This window comes from Excalfactoria chinensis, chromosome 7, assembly GCF_039878825.1.
Source record: "Excalfactoria chinensis isolate bCotChi1 chromosome 7, bCotChi1.hap2, whole genome shotgun sequence".
NCBI lineage: Eukaryota > Metazoa > Chordata > Aves > Galliformes > Phasianidae > Excalfactoria > Excalfactoria chinensis.
This window is the reverse complement of record NC_092831.1, coordinates 24,152,416-24,176,854: the sequence shown is the minus strand read 5'-3', so window position 1 is coordinate 24,176,854 and position 24,439 is coordinate 24,152,416. Positions and strand designations below refer to the sequence as shown.

Sequence of the window (24,439 nt, the reverse complement as noted above, 5' to 3'; positions counted from 1 at the left end):
GACTGGGCTTTTTGCTGCGAGTTCATAATCAACAGCATTCCATGCTGTAGCCCCAACTCTGGCTCAGTAGAAGTTAGAACTACTTCTGAAAGGGCCACATTTTGATTCTAGTTTAAAAAAGAAAAAAAAAAAAAAAAAAAAAAAAAAAAAAAAAAAAAGAAAAAGAAAAAGAAAAAGAAAAAAACCTAAAGCTTGCAGGATGCAGAGCAAATTTCACCCCAAACTTTCCTCCCATCTGTACCACAGCCACTCAACTAAAGACAGTGCTGGAAGAAAACATCAATATTGGGTACTGTTGACACTACCTTGAGATGGATTTTGAATCTCTGCAATACAACCCACAAGAACCATGCTTGTTTATTCTGGTTAGCGTTACTACCAGAGCAATCACTCGAAGATGTTTGGTCAGTGACAGCCAGAACATGACACTAACTTTACTTTGAAGAAAGCATGTGAACACTCCAATTATGCAAATAATTTGGAAACCTTATTAATTGCATTCAAAATATTTGGGATTTTCCATAGATAAAGTGTTATACTTTCTTATTACAGTTCTCTCTCAGTGATGCACAATTGCCAGTTTATCAGACCCCTTCTCACACACTTCATTTCAAGGCACAGCAGACACAAAGCACCCACCTTATCTACAGCCTTGATAGGGCAGCCATCCCTCTGACCTCTGAGTGCACAGGGAGATGTTTCAGACTGAGAGGGACTCCCCCAGGTAAGATAGCATAACCTGTTAGAGATATGTATCTGTTGCTTCTCCAAATGCTCCACACTCTGTGAGGGAAACCCTCATTTTTGAAACAGTCCTCATATTGAGATGTTTTTACAGCAACACCCTCTTCCTCATGTTAACTTTGCTGCTGATGATGAGAAGAGACAAAGATTTTCTCAGGCTAGCAGGGGCCAGACTTGTCTATTCAAGCACAAAAAGAGCCATGGCCTGATCTAAACGCTGGAGCAACAGTAACCATCTCTATAAAGTAGCATTGCCTCTTCCACCTGAAGCCAGGGCTGTGGTTCTGAACATGGCAGACCTCCTTCCACAAGAAATCAATTACACAAAGAGAAATGGCAAAGGGAAATACACTTTAAACTGAAACAGATGGTAAGCTGCAAGTGCTTTTATTACTAATACATTTGGTCCCTGTACTTTTGCATTTTAAATCTATTAATTTGTTAGTTTGTTTGTTTTTTGTGTTTGTTTGTTGTTGTTGTTGTTGTTTTGTTTAAAAACAAAAAACAAACAAACAAAACAAAACAAAAAAAAACCAAAAACACTTTAACTATAATAGTGGCCATAGATGAGATTAAACAAACTAACATGACAACTCCAGTTTGTGATTTCACAGTCTGGTGTGATACATCCCATGCCAAGTACTGACAGGAATATTGCTTCAGCAGGCAGCTTTATCAACAGACTTGTGAACTACTTTCTTAGTACAGCAATATGCTACATATGACACTGCTTATATGAACAAATGCTCAGGGAAATGCTTTGTGTCTTCAGTATTGCTCCTGCAGATCTTCTAAACAGACATCCTTCATAAGCCTGCAAATAGAGACTGCGCCCAGAATTGCCCTTCCTGCTCCTCAATGCTCGGGCAAAATGGATCACTTCCATAGGGAGCTGCAGGAAGGGGAGTTGCATCAGAGAAGAGCAGAGCTGGAAAGAGAGAAGGGAAAGCTCTGTAGATGTAGGCTTCTGCTGTTACTGGGAGAAAGGGAAGTACAAAAGCCAGGATGCCATGTCAGAGGAGACTCTACCCTGGGGCAGCAACAGCAGACTGGCTCTCCAGGGCTGTGGTTATGGACATGCTTATAGTCACTGCCTGATACATCAGTTACCCTGAGCAATGCCTACTGTATCTTTGTCTAGGGTAGAGTTTGTCTGGACCTAATCCATAAAGCCAACCCAAGAGAAGCCCATTAAAGCCCCCACTGAAGACATGAAGTATGTTGCCAAATTAAAAGTGAGGGAAATCTTGATGATTAATTCATGGCTTCCTCCCAGATATGAGTACAGACTGGGAGAACAACAAAGCAGCCCTACAGAGAAAGACTTGGGGGTCTAGATGGACAAAAAGCAGGACATGAGCCAGCAGTGTGTGCCTGCAGCTCAGAAAGCCAACAGTATCCTGGGCCACATCAATAGAGCAGGGGCAGCAGGGAGGGGGAGGTGATTGTCCCCATCTACTCTGCCCCTGTGAGGCTCCATCTAGAGTACAGCATCCAGTACAGAAAGGATGCAGAGCTGATGGAGTAGGTCCAGAGGAGTCCCACAAAGATGCTAAAGGACTGAAGCATCCCTCCTATGAGAAAATATTAAAGGAGTTGGACTTATTTAGCTTGGAGAAGAGAAGGTCCTGGGGAGACCTCGCTGTGTCCTTCCAGTACTCAAAGGGAGCTTACATGCAGGAGTGAGATCAACTTTTTACACAGTCTGATAGTGATAGTACAACGGTGAATGCCTTTAAATTAAAAGAGGGGAAAAGTAGGCTAGATGTCAGGGAGACATTTTTTACTCAGAGGATGGTGAGGGTCTGAAACAGATTGCTCAGAGAGGCTGTGGAAGCCTCTCTCTGGGGGCATTCAAGGGCAAACTGGATGAGGACAGTGGACAGCCTGATCTGGTGGGTGGCAACCCTACCCATAGCAGCGAGGCTGGAACTAGGTGATCTTCAAGGTCCTTTCCAATCTAAGCCATTATATGCTTCTAAACTCTGTCTGTTCAATCATTTCTGCTGTAGGTGAGCTGTGGTATTCTCCAACAGACCAAGTCCTAGTTGTCCTGCACAGTAATCTTAGAAAACAGAGCTTCATTTGATACATTTGCTGATGACAGCAGATAAAGATACAATGATGGAAGTATGCAAGGAAAGAATAATTTCCTACACAGATAATCAGCCACAAATTGACAAGCTACAAAATGATTTAAAATATATATACACTTTTTTTTCTTTTTTCTTTTTCCTCTCTTATGTTTTTTCAGTTTCACAATTATTTGAACTAGAAGTCTCAATACAATGACTCCCATGTTAGCCAGACTTCAAATGTGAAGTACATCATGAAGGACTGCTTGGGTCTGTCTTTTCCAAAAACCTACAGTGCAAGGGTAGATGCACTGGCTCTGTACTTTGAGAATCTAGCTGAGCCTTCATGGAAAAAGGGCAGTAGGAGAATGGGTCACAAGCACAGAAGAAGGCTACAGATGGAGCTGCATACCCTCCAAAACTTGACAAAAGGTATCCCGGCACTTGGAGGCCAAGCAGGTAAGAACTGATAGCTTACATGAAGCCCTTGGCTCTGTTCCTCTAAATATTAACTGCACAGGCTCCACAAAACCTCAGAAAAACTACTGCAGTTCACAGATATTAATAAGCTGCTAATAAACTTAACCTGATACTCAAATACATATTTTTAGCATTATCTTCCCTATAACCTTTCCCTAATTTGTTTGGAAGTTATCAACTATAGATCATTTCTCATGATTAAATCTGTACCTGTTCTGAGGTTTTAAATAGTGCCAACACAGTTATAGTGCCTCTACACAGGGTGAGTTATTTCTCAAACGCATTGCCGTATGGAGAGCTGCTTCCTTTGAAGCCCACATGGAGCCAGATTTTGGCTCTTATAAAGGCCGCTGGAATTTTGCCATCAGCATCGACGGAGCCAGTTCATGTGTGGATTTCATGTCTGTGAACCCTGACAAGGAACAAAACTTCTGAACTTCTATTCAAGTGAAAAAAGCTTTCATGCTAACTAGCTGAGATTTTTTTTCTTCCTTGGATTAGAAAGGAACATGTCAGACATCCCACATGATATTCATCACCCCAGCTCCCATATTTCTTAATTCATAGTATAACATCCAAAGCAATTACATAATAGTATTTTGTATTCTGCATAACTCATTGCTATTAAATCTAATAAGCTACACCCATGCCAACGATGTGATTTTTTTCTGCAGCACAGCAAATCTACTTCAGAAAAAAATGAGGTAGAAAGCACACAGAGACTTTTTAAGACAACAAGACTTATCCAGCAATCTCTGACGGTGTGAGATACAGTACAGCTGCTACCACATTTGTCTGGGAAGTCTTTGCTTAACTCATTCTTGGCTCCATCATCGGTGATGTAATGAGTTCATCCCAAATTTGTGGCAAGACTTTTATTTCTCTTTTTACAACATCCTACATCTTGATTTGTTCTATATATCCACTCAGTGATAGGTTCACAAATGGCTTTGACAGTAAATTCGCAAACTAAGCATGCCTATACTGTGCCACTTTCCTGATGGCACAGGATGTTAGTAAGATGAGTATCAGGTGTCAAAGATCCTCATCCAGCATCATACATTTTCATATTATGAAAAAGTCTTAAACATTATTTCCTCTTACAAAGGAAGACAAGTCAGAGCTGACCTAAGAGTTTAAAATGCAAGCACAGGCTGGTTTTCCCTCCAACCAATTACTAGTGGTTGTTTGTTTTGCTTTCCTACAAGCCTGCCTTCAGACTAATTGTCAGAAACCAGAAGATTGGACAACACGCTACACTGTGTTGCAAGTGTCTACAGAAGGTAGTAAATGAAGTCTTTTCTCCTCATCAGCATAGGAGCCAAACTCAATGACCCTTGTAGGTCAGTTTCAACTCAGGATATTCTAAGATCTGCAGTCTTCTTCAGGGTCTAGGTACAGTCCAGTGTGATGGCACTCAGACATGGGTTGATGGAGATTATATGGCTTATAAATACCGCAGCAGACTTGATGAGCAACTGCTTGGGCACAGCTACCAGTGATAAAAGACAGTTGCCCTGATTCCAACTTTGTAGTTCCTTGATCCTGGAAATAAGCAGCTTATCCATCCCCAGCACAACTCGTTTTGCCACTATCCAACAGTCTAGGATTCTAGCAGTGTCTCTATGTTTCTAGATAAATCCTTTATTCTTTGGGGAGGAGAATAGGGAACCCCTGTCTTGACTTTATAACATTCCACTCAGGAATTTCCAAACACCAGAGGCACACCATAGGATTTAATCAACATTAAGTGTCACTTAGAGAAGGGATTGATTTGTTTAGATCTGCAATTTTTTTTATTCCTGCAATAAGGTAAAAGCAGCAGAGTGGAGCCAAGGATCTGCTTCACAGTGATTCAATAGGGTCAACATTTTCTTGGTTGTTAAGAGTGCCTCTGCACTTATTTTCTGTAGATAATATAGCAGTAGGTTGTTCTTAGAATTTAAATGAGGCGTGGGTTGAAGCTTGCCAAATACAATTTGGAAGCATACCCTAAGGGGCTGGGAGGGCATGGAGGAAGAAGCAGAGAGATTGCCTTGCAGAGTCTGCCACTAGTAAAAGCTCTGCAGAATCCAGCAGACCCACCTACCAGCAGATTGAGACTGCCAGACCTGATGCTCAGAAACACTCTGAAGCCCAGCTGAAGCTGTTAGCAGCTGCAGGTGTTCTCAAAAGCCCTCTGGCTGTACACAGTAGATGTCTCCTGAAAAGAAGGAAGAACTGCAAGGAAGAATTTCATCCTTTGATTTGAAAATAAATCACAATGGAACTATTTCTCCTCAAGTCTATGGCACAACAACATAACGTGGTCACAGAACTTAAGGCTTTCCTTCTCTTGGTCAGCTGTCTAGCCACACTATTGTTTATTCAGTTTCATTCACAAAGGATGAACACAGTCTCCAGGTTCTAGAAGAAAACAGTAACAGCATTCACAAAATGTGTACCTGCCTATGCGTATGTGGAAGGCCAGTAGATGTCTGAGAATTTTTCTTCCTCTTATATGCACTAGCTGAAATTAAGTAATTTGTTGAAAGTCACACAGAGCAGAGGATAAAACATACTGGCCTGGAACTGAGAAGACTTAGTTTAACTAAAAAGGGTCACCACTCCTGAAATACAAAGAAAGCAGCCATTTTTGACAAACAACTGCATCTCTGGTGCAGGAGATCTGACAGCAAACATCAAGTCTGGCAAAGCTAACTAGAATTTTGTTATAAGACAGCTCTGCAGATGAAAGATACATTTTTGTCTTAATCCTATGGCTTGCTGTTACTTTTATAGCAAAATTGAAGCCCACAGAAAACCCGCTAACATCTGTGGCAGCACAATACCCCCAAAAAGATCAGCTCAAAAACTTTTAGAATTCATTAATGTCCATGAGTCCAAAGGTCAGTTTCAGTCACTTATATGAGGAACACTCATTAAAAGGCAAAATCATGGTCTCTTGCCTGCCATCTATAATACAAGGTACATCACATATGGTATTTACAACAAAGCTGCTGGATTCTTTTATTTTATTTATTTTATTGAACAAGAGTAATTAGATATACTTCGGCATGTAAAGGGGTATGGTACATAGTCCCCCTATCTCTTTCCAGGTCTACAAGTTAACCACACAGAAGTGAGGTAATGTTTACTGGCATCCAGCACACGGTCTCTCTGCTGAAGTTTGTCAGTAATTAACAGATAATCAGTAGCAACTGGACTAATATCCCTGCTTAATACTACATTCTCCCCTTAACACACAAATAAGCACACCCAAACTATCACATGACACCAATGTATAGTTATTAATCTCACCAGAGTGTAAACAACAGTCAAATCCCTCTTAAAAGAATACTGACTCGCATGCACTTTCTTAAAGCTATCTTTACTTTCTGGTTTAGCCTACAAACCTACAAGATGTTTGAAGAATGATTCACGCACAAAGCAGTTAATTACAAAATACTAAAAAATAAAAACCGAAAATTCCAATACTTCAAGAACTGTATCTTGCAAAACCATTTGGAAGTTCCAGCATTTGTCACATGAATGTTTTTATTTCTTAATAATGTTAACTTATTATCCAAGTTCCAGAAATATCAAGAGAGCTCACCCTCGTTGTGCTGAACATTATAAAATGCATAACAAATTGACAGTCCTTTCTTCTAAGAGCTTATACACTAAATTACCATCTTCACTGAGATGAGAAATTTAAAGGCAAATGACAAAGCTTAATGCTGTTCGTGGGTAAAATATTAGGAGGAGCCTTAAATATTTCATCACTGTCACAATTATATAGCTTAGTGTGAACAGAGAGCAATGGTTAAATCACAGGAAGCAACATGGCTAGTTGTAATGATCTCAGATACAGAGTATTCTGAACAAAATACTTTGTATCCCAGCAACCTCAAATTGCCGTTAAAATCTTAATCCTCCAGTTTTACAGGTGATATGAAAATCTGACCCTTTATACAATTGCATTCTATTAATACCATCTGAACAGTCTGAAAGATGAACAACCCTATTCATGTCCAGAAATGAACATTTTTCTTGTTACTAGTTAAGGACATTTTAAAAAGCATGAATGTATACTGTAAGAGTTTGAATGACTGTGCAGATGCATACACATAATTGCTTTTCAGTTTTAGTATTTGCATGAGCCTTAAACTGGCTCTATCGTGTCTTACACAGTAACGATATCTGTAAAGATAAAGAGTGAACCTTTACAGAAAGAAAGCCTTTAATCAGTCTCCTAATCAGAGCCTGAACTAATGAGGAAAGTCTCAGTGCAGTCTAGATAACTCTTGCTTAACTGCATCTGACATTTTGGAGTAGATTAGGTTCTAATGGTCTGTGGCAGAGCTTTCTCTTTAGAAACCTTGGGATGTCATTAATAAATACTGGCCATCATATAGGGACTCCACACCTCTGTAGTTGAGACAAAACATCTTATAGGAAATCACTGCCTACTGTGTTGTGAACCACATCAGTGAAGCCAGGCGCAACATCCATCAAAGATTAAAAGAGCAGAAAACGAACACTGCTGTGACCAAACACTTGAAATCATGTGCCGACTGTCACAAACAATTAGAATTCAGCAGGGGTATTCTCAGGCATTCACAAATCATGACTGCAGGAGACCGCAGGAAATGGGGCCACGATTAACCCATCCTGCTGTCCCCAGTCATAACAACAAGCTGTTACAGGGAAGAAGCTGCAAGATTTTCAATCATGAAAAGAACTCATTTTCCTAAAACCTCACCTTCTGATCAGGATTTGAAGAATAGTCTATTATACAAGAAAACTTAGAGACCAGGAAATTTGTGCTTAATTCTCTATTCTTTTGAGTAAGGCAGGCATTTGGCAGCAGTGGGAATACAAAGGCTGCAGGCCTGGGGTCTCCAGGGAAAGCAGATCCTCTCATCCCTCTGTCCCTTGGTGTCTAGTATCAGTCTCAATGCATCTTTGCAGAACGCCAATGTGCTGCCGCATACATAACTCTTCCTGTCCTCATACAGAGAGCAGGCCACTACAGTAAGACAGTCTGGATACAATGCTCGCTGATTCTAGAAGATGAGTGTAGGAAAACAGCCCTTCTGAGCACCACAGCACGTGAAAAAATGTGGTACAAACTATAGGTTTCTACATTTGAATATTATTACACTGGGCACTCAGAGGAAAAAAAACAAACAAACAAACAAAAAAAACCAACCTGTTTCAGGTAATATGTTCACAGAAAAGACTGTGGAAAGACTCATTTTTTTTCAATCCTTTTAAATAAAAGTGGGTCAGCTGAGCCTAGTACTACATTCTCAGACTTGCTGTAGGACTCCCAAAGACAGACTAAAAACTTAAATGGAAATTTTCCTACCTGTTATTTGAGAAAGTCAGAAGTAGATTTCCTTAACAAACACGAACAAAACAAGGGCTGGAAGAGCTAGTCCTGCTGGATAGTACAGACCCACTGCCCTGTAAAAATGCCTGTGCTGGCTCTTGCCTTTACCTGAACATTGTAGGCCATGGTGCCCCCATTCAATCAGCGTTCCCCCTAGCCTCTTAACAACAACCTGACTCATGTAGGTCCTCTCTCTGACTGCCTCAGTAGCTGCAGCTGGCTCTGGTGCTGTGAAAGACAGGGGCTTGCACAGGAAGCTTCAAAGGCTCATATTTTTCAACACAATTTTAGGCTTTCCAATATTATCATACACAGGCACATCAGTTGGCAAAACTTGACATACTGCCTGATTCCAGCTCTAGCTGAGAGTCACATCCTGGACACTATGGGAAGGCTCTTAGAGCTGGGTGGGCTCAAAAGCAACAAACACCTCTGACAGTGGTGCAAATTTTTTTTTTGCATGGTATCAACCCACTACTTAAAACAGCACATGCTAGAAGAAATGAATAAATGCTGAGAAGAAATACACACAGTGATGTAGGAAAAGAATAATCAGATGCAGTAATTGGCTGCACTGTAAAAGAAAATGGACAGGCTTCAACGTGCCTGCTATACTGTGAAATATTTGGGCAAGTACAGGGTGGCCTGCTTTGAGAACTGCCAATAAATACATTCCATCTACACAAACTAGAAGATGACTAAGTGGCAAAAGGTTTTAACTTACTTGCAGTTTACAGAGACGACTACTGTTTAGGGCTGTTATTTCTACATACCATTTGTTTGTGATACAGTAGAACACTGATTACCCATTTTCAGTTCTTTGCACATCTGCTCGCTGATATATTGGGAACTCAGATGCTTCCAGACCATGAAAAGTAATACATCTTTCCAGGCTAATCCTTCATATGCCATAGGTGTGACATGAGACACGCTGGTCCCAATTAAGCAATAAGTGTGGTACAATTCCAAACAGTTCAGATAAAGCACCAAAACCTCATTGATTCGTTCTCATTTCCTACACAGCACAGCAACTCATTCAGAACACTGGCAACACTGCACAGAGGCAGAGGTTGGGACTGGAGCCAAGAACAGAGTTAGCTAAAATCACAATAGACTAAAAAGGTAACTGACTTTATTATGGTTCTCTATTGAGATCTTACTGGCTTATCTGTAGGTACTTCAAAAGCACTTCAAAATCAAAAGATTTATTGATTAGAGCCTGTTAGCTCATCAGCAAGAGATGGGACAGACAGATGCTGTAATCTTTTCACATGTTACTGCTGCAGGATCACATACCTCCTTGGTAGCCATCCCCCCATCTGGAACAAACCTGATAACCACACTGGCCAGGAGAACCTTCAAGAGGTATCTCTTCAGACTATCCTCAACCTGGGAACTCAGCATAATAAACAGGCTTCTGTGTGCAGGTTAGTGACATTTAAAGGTGATTAAAATAAAATTTAAGATTTAAAAAAAAAAAAAAAAAAAAAAAAAAAAAGAATAATGAAGATGGTTCTGAAGTTACTGGGGGGTTGAAAAAAAAAAAACAACACTATCATATAGGAGCTAAAAAGGGCAAGTGAAAACTTACACATTTCTCCCTAGTTGACCAGAACTGAAGCAGTAGATCCTTTTCTCAAATAGCGGGATTCACAGGATTTGGAATCCAAACTAGTTTCCATTAAAATCAGTGAAGAGATAGCAGCAGTTCATAAACTCACTTCCACACACTTCAAACATAACAAATGACATATTAAGTGAGCAGTCTGTATTCTGAATACATCAGTGTTCCCCAGATCTCAGATGCAGGCTTCATCTTTTAATGCTACAGGGAGCAGCCACAAAGCTTGGATATATAAGCAACTGATAAACTTCTAGGCTATTCAGATGCAATATTTTGCTTGGAAACAGCCTCTGATTGGAATCACACTTTACATCTTCCTACCCCAAACAGCATCCAGACCAGTTTCTGTTGAGATTCTCAAACTAGACACACTCATTTGCAAAGCCAAACGACTCTGCAACACATGCTCACATTTCTGCTCCTTTTAAGGAGTGGTTACCATAGATTTAGGAGAGTGTTTAAAACGTGAACAATTACATTAAAGAAAGATAAATTAAGTATTTACACTTCTTCAAATAGCTTAACAAAAGCCTGATTTGCAGTCTCTTAAGACTTTTCTTTATCTTCTCTTCAAAATTTTAGCATTTTTAAAGAAAGAAAAGTGGGGCATTATAGTTTACTCCTTTTAAGTGACTGAGGGACTGGGGTGGACTGAGCTTTTAGAAGTTCCATCAGTCCTCCAATAGTTTGTAAATACTTATTTGTGCATTTGCAACCTGATTTCCTCTCCCACACAATTGTTTTTCATCAATTTCTGCCAAAAGAATTAACTTTATACGTTCCCCTGCCCTAAGCCACGTGTATCTTTACTTGCAATCTATCCATTCCAAAGTGCATGAAGGATCCACTATTGTTTCACAAATAATCCCACATTTATTGAAAGATACAAAAGGACCTGGCTGCTGTTCCTGAAAAATCTCACTTTCTCCTTGTACCATCCATCCTTCTGCAATGAGCATCATCAACAAATCGGTCTACATATTGCTCAAATCTCTTCAGATGGAAAACACGCTATTAAACTACATGGAAATGAATATGGTGGGGGTGGGAGGGGGGGGAAGGGAAGACCATTGTACATTATCACTGAACAGGTGATAGGGTTTTTTTTCCCAACACTGTACAGTCTAATTGTGGAACTCAGTGACAAAAGATACTGATGCCTAAATTGCACAGTTCAAAAAAATAAAAACATACAAATCTAGGAAAAATAATAATAATAATGATCAAGGACTACCAAACCTACAGAAGCCCTTTGGCTGTTCTTTGCCAAGGATTAGAAGAAAATCCCATTCCTAAGCATCCATTACTGACCACAGACACAAAACATTAGGCTGAAGGGACCTTTGGTCTACACCAAGTAAGGTCATTCCTATACATGCAGCTGCCTTGTCCCAGCTGAGGCTAGGCTTAATTTCCCTTCAAAGGAAAGCCAGTCTGTGACAATACTGCAGAACCTCTGAAGTTCAGAAGTTTTTGTTCCAAATCAAGGGTTTCTTATATGCTGCTGTTAAACTAATGGAAAGACCATATAAACTAGACTGTGTGAGGAAAATTCCCAGTACAATGTGCCTCTCCCCACATCTGCCTCAGGCTTTTAAAACTCATTTCCATAGTAATTTCCTTCTCAACTTGACATTGCTTTGCTCCTAGTTCAATGAATACCTCCCCTGTTTGGAGAAATTCCTGCTAGGATACAGGATGTGAAGGCTTAATACAGTTTGCATTCAAATTACATTTCTTTGCCTTCTTCGAGATACATAGTTTTAAATTCCAAAGTACTGGTCAACACCTTAAAGAAAAACAAAGTCACTGAGGCAAAACCCCACTTCCTGGAATACAGCATGAATTCTCAATTAGATTATAACTTAACTTGTGCCTGTGCACATTAAAAAAGTGAATAAGGAGCTCTCCATGCTCCACATGAGAACCAGTCTCAACTGCTCTCCCTGATTACAGACTGCTGAAACCCAACCATGTCAGGTTGTTCATGAATTCATAAACCAGAATCATTCAGATGTCATTAAATACATCAGGATGTATGTAGATTCTTGAGCCAGACCCACGATCTGTTATCTTACAGGACTGTAGAGCTCCCAGTGGTGGGCAAAGATGTAAGGCCACAAAATTTCAACCTAAAAAAAAAAATGAGATTTTCCCTGATATCCCACAGATGCTGCACTTCTGCTTCAGACCTCACAAATAACTTGCATTTAGGACAGAATGATTTTTTTTCTAAAGGAGTCTGAGAACACAGGAAAGCTTGCAGAAAGTGATGGAAATTGAAAAACATCTGTCAAAAAGAAAGCCAAAATACCTGTTCAGACACTGACAAGAGACCAGGGTCTGCTATCTGGAGCCCAAGTTCCTCCTGTACAGGAGTCTTATGGATACCCACTGTTCATCACTTCATTTTACCATCTCTCAGTAGTTCCTGCAGCTCTGAACATTCTAAGGCATTCCCAGAATGGGTAGAATTAGAGTCTCTCTCACAGCAAAAATTGTGCCAGCATAAGCTCTGGCTTCAGCATACAACAGATGGCAGTCACACTGCTCAGCATACACTTCAAGTTGCTTACAGACAACAAACATCCAGACCTTAAAAGAAAATGCGGGGTAGTCTGTCAGTGCTGAGATTATAGAAAAAAAGGGGGAAAGGGAAAGAAAAAAAAAAAAAAAAAAGTATAATTTATGCTGCCCTTGTCCTAAAGTTGTTCTTCACAGCTGAAGAAATACTTTAAGCAGAACTGTTGAACAAAATTCTTATGATATACCCACTTGGATATATTACACTGAAAAACAGTTACTGAGATTTCATAAATGGAAAATACCTTGCTTTGCTCTACCCTTTGAACTGTCAACTTTTAGAGGACCTCCATCTACAACACTGAACTCAGTGAAAGCATAATAAAAGGGGGGGGAGGCTTATAAAAGGTTATCAATTTAAGCACCTCAGCTAGAAACTAAGAATTCAAACATGAAACTTGCTTTCAGGCTAAGAGTGATTTCTAAACAGTTTCTGAACAAAAATTAGGCACTAAAATAGTTTTAAGTCCATGTTGTAAAAGTTCTTAGAATGCAACTCAGAAAGGACTAAAGCACTCCATGCCATCAGGAAGGCTGGCCTTCCCTTCCTCTAGCCGAATAGTGATGCTCCTTTCCTGCCTGCTGTGGTATTCATTTGCTTCCCAAAGAGCTGATTCAGCTCACCTCACCAGCAAAAAAACAATCCAGCCAGGAAACAAAGAAGTAAATAGAAACAAAACTGGAAACAAACAAGCAAACCTATCCTTCTATTAAATGATCCATTTTATTGAAATTTGGGTATTCGAATAAGCACAGCTTCTTGACAGGATGGAACACCATGTTGCTCTGCCCCATGCTTCTGTTAAGTTTCCTTTTCTTGCCTCCTAGAGCACATGGCTGAAAAGTTCAAAGGCTGCTATGGCTGAGCACAGGCCCAGGAATTAGTCAAACTACACAGAAAATCCAAGGGACATTGAAAGACTAAATAAAACTACGGAGGATCTTGTTAGGACTATCACTATTATATCACATCTCTCATATTCTGATTGTGATATCCCATTCCATTTTCTGTGAAGGTTATTTCCATGAAAGACTGAAGTTTTACAATGGCAAGAGGTACACATTTTTCCCCTGCATAACAGCATTTGACCTGAACTTGACAGGTTCCTGAAGAATGACAAAGCTTATACGGACACAGCACACAAGGAAGCATTGATTTGATGTCCACTGCTGTCACTATTAGACAGAGAATGTCTACAAAGTACATCTGAACTGCTGGTTTTGCCTGTGTGTGGCAGTGCTCAGCAGGAAGCACTGCTTCAGCACAACATATTTTAAAAAACATCTCATGAGGAAACACTCATCCTCCACACGGGCATCTGGAGTTCAATGTCTTTTCTCTGTAGTTGATTCAGTGGCAGGATAAGTTTCTTATTTGGAGATGCTGACCTGGCTTTTAAACACTCTATTTATGTACGCTGTACCCCATTCTTCACATCTAGATAAAGATGTGTGAAAAGACAGAGTTGAAATAAGAAGACTTCTTAATGAAAACAGCTTTTTTCCTCCTATTCCTTCTTCCATGGACTCAGAACTAGATGTGTTAAAGGCAGAACACAGAAAGGTCAGTTTTGTGGGCTTTTTAAAAACACTTTATTAGCTGGAATAGCTTGTAAAACAGTCTTTGGGGGCCATAATTTAAATATGATACACAAAATGTGCTGAACTGAGACAAATCAATAGTCTGCTTGGTCTGAGATCTTGTCTCAGACTGGCTAGTATTGGATTCTTCCTATGAAAGGGAAATAAATGAACAAATTAAGAAATCATGAGCTCTTTGTCAGTGGATTGCCTGTACTTAATGAAAATGCCCTTCTAGAACATCAACAGTTGGAAATAGCCTCTGAGTTCAGGGTCAAAAAACTGAACTATGCAATTAATTTATAAGTACGTGCATATTTTTGGGAATACACTTTGTAACTCTGCAAATACTTAAAGTTATGAAAATAAGGGAAAACTAAAAAGTGCACACTGCTATTCCTCTGGAGCTGCAGATGGCAGCAAAACGTTGGAAAGGTTGTGTGGGGGTATTTTTAAGTTCATCCCTAGGGCTGATTTAGGTATCTGGAATAATGACATTTGTAATGCAGCAATAGCTAGTGGTGTGACTAGAAATATGCCAAGGAAAAGCAGTTAAAGCCACACCCCATGCTTCTAAAACGAGCAGGGCTGTTCCTTGACTTCATTACAACACCATAACTGGGCTATGTGTCTAAGGTTATACTCCTGTTAGAACATGATCAAGGTCCCAGCCATACTGCACATTTTAATCATGCTGTAATTGCACCAGAGGACAACAGCAAGGATAACCATGTCCTGAGATACTGACATTTTTGAGGTGGAGTCAGAGAGAGCAAGAGAATATCCAGAAGTAGAAAAGACAGAATAGATGACATGCCTTAGGGGAAAAGACTCACGTCTGCCAGGAAGTCAGAATAAGACAGGGCTTGGGTAGAAATCCCATGATATATTTGTCAGTGCTGCAGTTTAATAGACTTACTTGCAGGTATAAATTCACTAGGGCTTGTTCTGGTTAAAAATCAACCAAATAGCATGCCTTACAGTGGAAGCAAGAGAAGTATGTTCTAAAATATGAACAGAGGACTAGCGAGACTTCTAAAAGCATGTATCAGAAGCATCTTGACCCTTGCTACAATAGTACTGCTCTAGAGAAACATACACTTTGATAACTGGCTACTCTCTTAACAGCACCAGATCATCCACTTTATCTTGCCTTTACCCAATAGGTTTTCCCCAATGTGCTGTGATGTCATTCTTCTCCACAAAACTTGCTGCAAAAACACACCGCTGCAGAAAGCAGTCAAATCAAATAACATAGCTGCACTTCAAAAGGAAAAAGTGGAAGGGGGGGGGCTGTGGGGGAGGATACAGAGATAAGGATACACATTATGCAGGCCAACAAAGCACCCCTTCGGAAACAGAGGATATTCTTCAGATGTTGGATCAGGCCAAATGTGCTTGCTTTTATGGAGCTGAGAGTTTGACAGGTATCTTTATTCACTGTCATCTCTGTTGACCAGATACTTTTTCCATTAACTGCTCCTCTTTATTTATGTATTTATCCTCACTCTAGCAGCCAAAGGTTCCATTATTTATCAGGTTGAGATAAAAGCCAGATTTCAGGGTTCAATAAGAATAATAAATAGAGCTAATACATGACCAAACTGCAGGCTTGAGATTATCTCCAAGTTCCAAAATATACAAAAGCATCAAATAGAAAGGAGCAACAGCGTCTGATTTGCCTTCGTGCAGCTTTTAATGTAGTACCCACACTAAGCAGCTAAACAAAGAAATAGATCCAGAAAGTTATTTATTTATTTTTAAATACTAAATATGCAAAATGCATATAAGGGATGCATGGTGACAGAGCATATGCCAACAGAAACTTCAATGTAACCATGTTCCAGAAGCAAACGCTGACTTAGGAAGCCCAAGATTCCCATAAGTGGGAGAGCATCCCAACAATAGACTCTTCTCTCAAATCCAAAGTCACTTCTTAGCCAAAGCTTGACTGAATGAGCCAGGTCTCTTTGGCAAGTAAAAACTAAGCTGGACATCTTGCAACAACACCCTTTCTTGAAGCAATCTGACACTTAGAAAATTTTGCCCATACCTGCACAGTATACAAGTAGCCATATTAGAGGATGCAAAAGCAGCATATAAGAAAGTCCAGAAATGAAAAGCAGAACACATTAAAAATTAAGTGCTAACCTGATACAAGAATACAATTGCTGGATAGGTTAGAAAAAGACAATTCTCTTTAAACCTAGGGGCAGAGGAGAAGAAAAAAAATCCCGCCTACAGCAGAGCTTCATCTAGTTTGTGTTGGTTAGAGCAGTCTGCAGCCACCTTTATCGTGAATGTTGAGGTGTGGCTCATGCAGCCAGCACGCCCTAACATGCAATGCACATCTAGATTTGAGTATGCTCTTATCAGATCTAAAAAGAGGACCCGTAGTCTCTGAAGGCCATATCTCCTTACAAAAAGGCAGAGGGCCACAGGGCACATCACAGAACTCTGCAGATTGCATGTGGCCCTCCCATGGTTAGTTAGCAATATAACATACTGCCAGAAGAAAGATCAGATTTGAAATCTGGGCTGCCAAGGCAACAAAGACTGAAATCTTACGAGGACAGATTTCTCAGCCTAGACAAAGCAGAGAAAGAAAACACCTGACATAAGCAGGTCCTCCAGCAGGTACACTACACAATTATTCTTAGCCATTTGGTCACTTCTTTTCACAACAGTGTTGGATGCAACTAGTCCAGAATACTGGAGACTGGTAACAACCAGTCCTCTGGGCTGCTTTTGCAGTTTGACTGCTGGCTCCCCAAGTAAACAGGCCCAACTTCAGCAGAACAACTGGCACAAGCTAATTCTGTTCTTTATGTTTTTTGATTTTTTTTCCCCCCAAACAAATTTCTGAAGAGTTGAACTACATTTTACATTGATAGCATGACAGCTTTCAGGATGCATTACTGGAGATAGTATGGGGCTTCATACTTGTTTTGTGAAAAAGAAAACTGAAATATCCAGGGGAAGCTTAGTTTTTTGCTTTCTTAGCAATCGCTGTCCAATACTTAAGTGCTTTTCCCCTTTAAAATGCAAAATTTGGAAACTGTTCCTCCTGTCGTTCATTTGACAATGTGATGACTTTGTCCAGTATATCTAGCACTGATACGACTCTTGAACCACATGCCACACTCAGAAGACAAGAACTTACAAACTGAAAACAAAGAGCATTCTTGCATGTGTACATCAATTCTACCTTTCCCTTTCATTTACAGAATCACAGAATTATTTGAGTTGGAAGGGACTCTCAAAGATCACTTAGTCCAGCCCCCTTGCAATGAAAAGGGACTTCTGCACTACAACAGGTTGTTCAGAGTCTGGTACAGCCTGACCTCGAATGTTTCTAAGGGTGAGGCATTCAGCACCTCTCCGGGCAACTTGTTCCTGTGCCTCACCACTCTTACCATAAAAATCTTTTTCCTTATATCCCCTTAAATATCCCTGTGTCCTACCTCCTGACCACTTTAGTTTCTCTGCTTCTCCTCTTGCCTGTGCTTTCACAGAGCTTCAGAAGAGAAATACTAAGAGTATATTGCTCTGCCTGCATCTGTAACACAGGCCGCAGTATTTTAGTCTTCACTTGTCCTTTTCCTTCTCTTTGTCATGACTGTCATCCACAGCTGCCTGTCTGCTCAGGCCAACTTGTAACCTCAAAGGAATCATTTCCATTTAGTTAAGGACTTGCACTCTCAGAAAATCTCTGCACCAACTAAAGACGACAACTGATGGTTGCTTTTTTAAACTATTTTGACATATTAGGAGAAGGGAACACACAGAAAACACGATAGAAATAGAGTAGGATAACGCACATTAGCAGTCAGTAACTATCTACAGTTCCTCTTAAGAAATCAAAAAGAAAAACACATTTGAAAGGCTTTCTTCATCCCACCATAACTGCAATGTCAAACATATATCAAAGATAAAAAACCTGAAGCACTGCCCTTATTATTTTGGGGCTTGCATCCACATACGTACAATTCCTGATCAACTTTGTATCATTTGCATTCATTTACCAGTAAGACAGCATCATCAGTAGACACTTCTGATTTGTGTAAAAATCTGTACTACTATTTAGTAATCAAAGATAGATGAAGAAGAGAAAAACCTGTGTAAAGAAGCCCACCACACAATTAAATGGGAATATGCATATCTATGTCACATAGGCAGCATAAGTGATTTCTTCCCCAGTTTCTAAGATTAGAAATTCTAAATCAAACAACTAGCATATGTTCCTAGTTAAACTCTGGTGGGCTGTCCTAGCTGGCAACTGCTATTCCAGCATTGCACAAGGATGAGGAATTAAGCTATATTTGTCAGGTTCCTGACATCAATAAAAATATAAAGATGCCGCTCGGAGTTATCGTGCACTCTGACTTTGCCAAGTCCAATCTCAAAATACAAAGGAACAACAGGAAAACAGCCATTTGGAAACTTTTTTTTTTTTTCTTTTCCAAGAAGCCAGTTAAGGGTATGAGTCACAAAAAACATTGACTACTATCTTCATTTCATTTACCTCTCCTACTCCAGAAGCCCTTTGTTACACATCCAAACCAAAGACCAGCGGCCATGAGAACTTGTTGGCTCCCTCCCTGCATGATCTCATTTCTGGGCCAGAAGGTACAGCTAAGCAACACCAGATGGCCATTGGAGGCTATCCAGGCATACATCAAGGTAGTTTTACCAGATCCCCAACAGGCAATCAAGAATTTGCTCTGGAAGGGGAGAAAGGCAGAAACAAGAGGAAATAATGTTGGAATGGAGGTCCACTACAAGAAGGTCAATCAGTCTACAACAAAAAATACACCCTTTTCCTAAAATACTAGTCATACTAACTTAAATTCAATTATAAAGCTAACAGCTTTCCAAATACTAACCACTAAAGCTCAGTCCTCAGCAAATAGCCACTGACAGCAAACAAATCAGATAGTTCAGTATTCTAGTTAACAGAAGACCCCATTAACATATGCTAATTCTAACTTTTTCTATAGCAAGTTTTTTTTGTTGTTGTTGTTTTTTCATAAACTCCATACAAGAGTATTAGGTCATGCAGCTCATACTTCGCAAGTACTGAGGCCAGTAAGGCAGGAGTTGATTTCTAGAAGCCAGTAAACATTCAGTATTTGACACTGCATGCAACTATCCAGTAGAATGTAAGACAGTTCAGTCATTTTTAAAAGCACAGGAAAAACGTGGTGTTCATCATCATTTCTCAAAGGGATGCTATAAAAATGCCTTTTTATATGCCATTATAAATCCACTATTGCACCCATGATTCAAATGTTGTAGGAGGCACCATGATTGATAATTCTGTTTAACTAACAGTAACTGAATTTCCTTTAAATTGCTATAATTGGTCATCTATGAAGATTAATTATTATAAAAATACATGGGCTGCTCTGAAAGTAATGCCTACTGTTTGATTATGTCGGCCAGCAATGTCAGAGGTGGATGTTGGTGGTATAGCAGTAGGGATTGAACCTTCCCACCAATATTCCATTAAATGCTCTTGCAGTGCAACAGATGGCAGCAGAGGGGCAGTCTGACAAAATGGCATCTGACAAGGAAGTGCAGATGAAACAAAGGTGTGTCACTGAATTACTTCATGCTGAAAAATGGTACTCACTGACATTCAGTGCTTGCTGAATGTTTATTGGAGGCCAAACAGTGGATGTGAACACAGTGAGGTGGTGGATATTGTGTTTCAGCAGTGGCAACAGAAATGTGAAAGACAAGACACATTCCAGATGGCCATGCATAGCTGTAACACTGCAAAATGAAGTGTCTCAATCAGTTCATCCGCACATATCAACCAATAGTATTGATTGTGTTGAAATATAATGTTTTGTAGCTAAGAATTAGCTCTAACAGATAGAACTATAATGCTCTTTGTAGCTGCGTTTCTTCTATGGAAATAAATAGGAGTCATTACTTTCAGAGCAACTGACATGTAAACAGCAAATGCCTGCAAAAATGAAGATTAATTAGTTGGCTAATGAGTTGGCTAAAGATTACCAATGTAGAAAATAAAAGTTAACTTGTGCCTTTATAGACTCATTTCTAATAGCTTTCTTTGAATTATTGGCTTTGTTTTTTTTTTTTTTTTTTTCCTTCTGTTTAGAAGCATGCCTATTTCCATGCAGCATTTCATTATTTTCCCCACTATGACTTTTCCACTGAAGATGGAGAACTATGTACCCAGAGTAACATCCCAGCATTACAAGTCCTGCCACCTATAGGCCTAAAGAAAGATCCATCACACCAGGAGAGCAGAGCTGGTGCTAAAGCTCCTAGCAGCCTTAATGACCTCCCAGACAGCACTTACAAGGCTCTCCTTGTAAGGATTGCATAAGGTGACCTCCTGGAAGAGCAAAGAGGTAACAGACACTTCTGTATGTTTGTTCTTTGAAATGAATCTGTAATTACTGCTTCTAAGCCATGGAGACTAACGTGGTATTTTTAGTCAGAGTCCTGGGAATTTTAGGAACTGCTTTTACTTTTTATTTGTGAGCAGAGGAAGGGGTGTGGGGATTTGTTTCTTTTAGATCGCAAGTGCAGATACTACTGGAAGAGAAGGACAAAAGCAAGAGGAATAGAACTCCTCTTTATGTCCTAAATATACACCTTTATATAGTACGATACATCTGTCAGCACAGAAACAGAAGGACAAGCCTGTCCTGATTTCCCCCCCCCCCCCCCCCTCCCCCAGAGCATAAGACAATTGCATTTTGGCCTCCAGCTTCAGCCCAGTGCTGGGCCCCCTTCCTGTCAGAGCCCAAATGCACCAGAGCTGCCCAATCAACAGATTGCACAGCATCTTGCACACAGTGAGCCCCTCCACTGGCCTTTTGCTACAGGCCACGAGGAGCCAGGTAACATGCTGTGCACTTTTGGCACAGAAGAGCATTGCTTGACATGGAGGAAACCTGGAAATCAGTGGGGCAGCAGCCCCACATAATGGATGAAGGTTGATGGAAACTGCCAGAATCCCTACAAGCTGTGTAGAATTCTGGAACATTAGTTGATTGCACATCTAATGCTCAGTGTGCAAGGCTTGGCAAATCTTGGCAAGAATGCTAGGACTTCACTGAGGAAAAATAACAAGAAAAAATGATCAGTAGTAAAACTAAACTCCAAAGATTTTCCATAAGAAAATAACAGGCAGAGAAGCCACCACATTCCTGCAGCAGGCAGTTGTTTTGTTACACACCCATAAAATACACGCTTTTGTCAAACGGCAACTGGATGCCAGGCTCACATCCAAAAGCTATGGTCTGTCAGTACCCACTGCAGAAGCCGCTCCTATCTCAAAAAGAAAATAAAAAACATCCTGTATATTCACACAGGATGTTTAGAGAAGTGAGAGAAAGGCACTGAAAACTCAAATGATAGATTCTATTTTGTAGACTATTTGTATGTATATTCAGAAGTTGCATTCCCATGCATTTGCAGATGAAAATATTCTATATGTGAGCTTTGGAACTGATGCATAACAGTGTTTGTAGTCCTTGCAGCTCACACCACAAACATCCAAAACCAAATCCTAGAGAAAACCAGTGCACCTGAAAACATTTAACAAGCTGCATTTCCATATTTGCTACTGATCATCCAGCTCTTTTCTGCCTCATTCTTCTCTGAATTACCGGATGAAAATAGAAACAATTTTAAATGCCTCAAAGCATCTGTGAGTAGCCTCTCTCTAAAAATGTTTCTGTTCTGATGATAAAGATTGCTAATGCTGCATGGTTTTAAGGTTTCCAGACTGTTACAGCAGTATTTCACTAGGCAGCCTCATCATAGTTCCTGATGTCTACCTGTCATTCACATGGTCTTTACACATAAGGGGGACATTCCTATTCACTTCAGTCCAGGTGAAGATAAAAACATTCAATTCAAAGATTATTTTTTTAATAGCTCTTGAATTTTAGGTTGCCTTGACAAATAAATGGATAGGACCTAGTCAACATTTTTCTTACTGAGACAGAACCCCTGCTCATACAGGCACTTCTACTAATATCTGTATAGCAAGCTTACTTGTCCCAAGCAAAAAAAAGATGACAGCTACTGAGGGACTGGGGACACTATACGTTAACAACTGTCAAAACTGCTCTGGAACTTGCCAGCTGAAAGCTAAGTATTCCTTCCTCTGCAGCAAACTTTAAAGGAGGCAGCAGCTAGTTTATAATCTGCTCAGCTCTTTCTGCTATGCACCTCAGCTAGTCTCTGTGAATCATCTGAGAGACAAGTTACGCAGCTTCCAAAAACATTAAGCAGTGAGTTGGTTTATGGGAAAGGAGTAATTCCTGTTTTCAGGACGGGTCATACATACACAAAGCAATGTCCACTAGAGACAAACACAAGCAATAAAAAAATAGAACTTGAATCTCAAAGAACTTTTTGCTATTAGGAGTAAACAGCAAACAATTCTGTGTCATACAATACAGCTAGTGGCTACTAATGCAGCAATGCAGTCAATACCCAGTGTAGGAGAGAAAACTATTTTAGATCAAGATATAAATATATGGTTGTAATACATTAAAATTTGTTATTTTTATAATACAATTCTATAAAATAAATTTTATAAGAAATAAAAGCCCTCCCAGAAATACTTATTCAGCACAACTTCTGTGAAAAAAATTCATTTTAGCAAGAGACAACGTAAAGTTGAAACTAATTCTATCACGTGAACTGGGAAAATATTGTAGCACAGTCCTAAAGGTATCCCCTTCACTAAGAAACATCACGTAAGTGACATTTTAAAAATACTTGAGTTCAAACTGCACAGTTATTTCTTCTATAAATGCTTAATTGCTGAAGTAATGCCTCTGCTCACTTTTAAAGTATTTGTAATTATTAGTGAACACTGTTTTACTTTTATTAAAGTTATTAAGAACTAACGTTATTTCGCACACAGCATTAGTGCTGCAGGATGACTGCCACAATAAAGAAGAAATACATCTTTGGTGGATATCCAGACACAGAAGTTAAGGTCCTAAAACTACCAAAATATTTAAAAAACCATAGCAATAAACGACGAGAGGGTGTACCTGATTAAACTACTAGGATGTAATCCCAAGTAGGAAAACTACTATGGACTGCTATGGAATTAAATTGCATTAGACCTATGATGTTCTGAAAGGCAAGAGTAAAAGCAAAATACTTTATCCAATTACTCACTAAGACATCTTTGTGTATGGTACAGTTTAAAGCAGTTATGTTCAAGTCCTGTGCGCACACAACTAGTGACAGCGAGGCCTAGTAAAGTATCTTCCTGGGAGAAACAATCCTGAAAAAAACCATTGAAACCAAGTAGAGAAGAAAGCAGGATCAATGAATTTTCTCCAGCTGCCCTTTAAAAACTTCAGTGGATGATGTAAACAAAAAATTTCTCAAAGGCTTAAAGTCAACTTGATGAATTTTCCATAGAAAAAGTACAGAACACACTAATAATAGAAAAACTGTCTCTTGCGCATCAAAAAAGGTTTCACATATCTAATCCAAACCTGGAACTCTGCAATCAACAGTTAACACTATTGTTCCACAAATATTCCGATGTTTAACACACTTAGTATCTCACTCTTTCAACCTTTTCAAGCACAATTATTAAAAAACCACAAATATTCTCACTATGACACAGAAAGCAAACATCCTAGGTCAGGAACAGCTAGGAAACATGCAGAACACAATTTAAATGCTTATCTTCTCATTAAGTAGTTTATTCTTGAAATCAAAGTGATAGTGACCATTTTGGGAGAGCAAGAAAATGACTGTGCTTCCACTACTACCTCAGCACACAACTTTCACTCCAAGTTACCACAAGACCATAAAAAAAACAACCCTGTGAGCTCTGCTTTAAGATAGTTCACCAGAATGCAGATATCTTGAATTGCAGTCCCCAGGGCAAACTGCTGGTCACCACGAACTCTACAGAAAAAATGCCACTCGTGCAGAAAAGTGAGAAGATCA

General features: G+C 39.7%; 1 long non-coding RNA gene across 3 annotated transcripts in view; it reads right to left on the bottom strand.

The window, feature by feature from the left end:
* Positions 1-1,316: 1,316 nt before the first annotated feature.
* LOC140255130 (uncharacterized) overlaps positions 1,317-24,439 on the bottom strand; it is a 47,321-nt gene continuing 24,198 nt past the window's right edge. Inside the window, exon 3 of one of the 3 annotated variants that reach the window (XR_011904402.1) lies at positions 1,317-1,672. This is a non-coding gene — a long non-coding RNA (uncharacterized lncRNA). Of the gene's footprint in view, positions 1,673-8,234; positions 8,348-12,222; positions 12,433-24,439 lie in introns of those variants that run through there. The other 2 variants (XR_011904404.1, XR_011904403.1) reach the window with 2 other exon arrangements.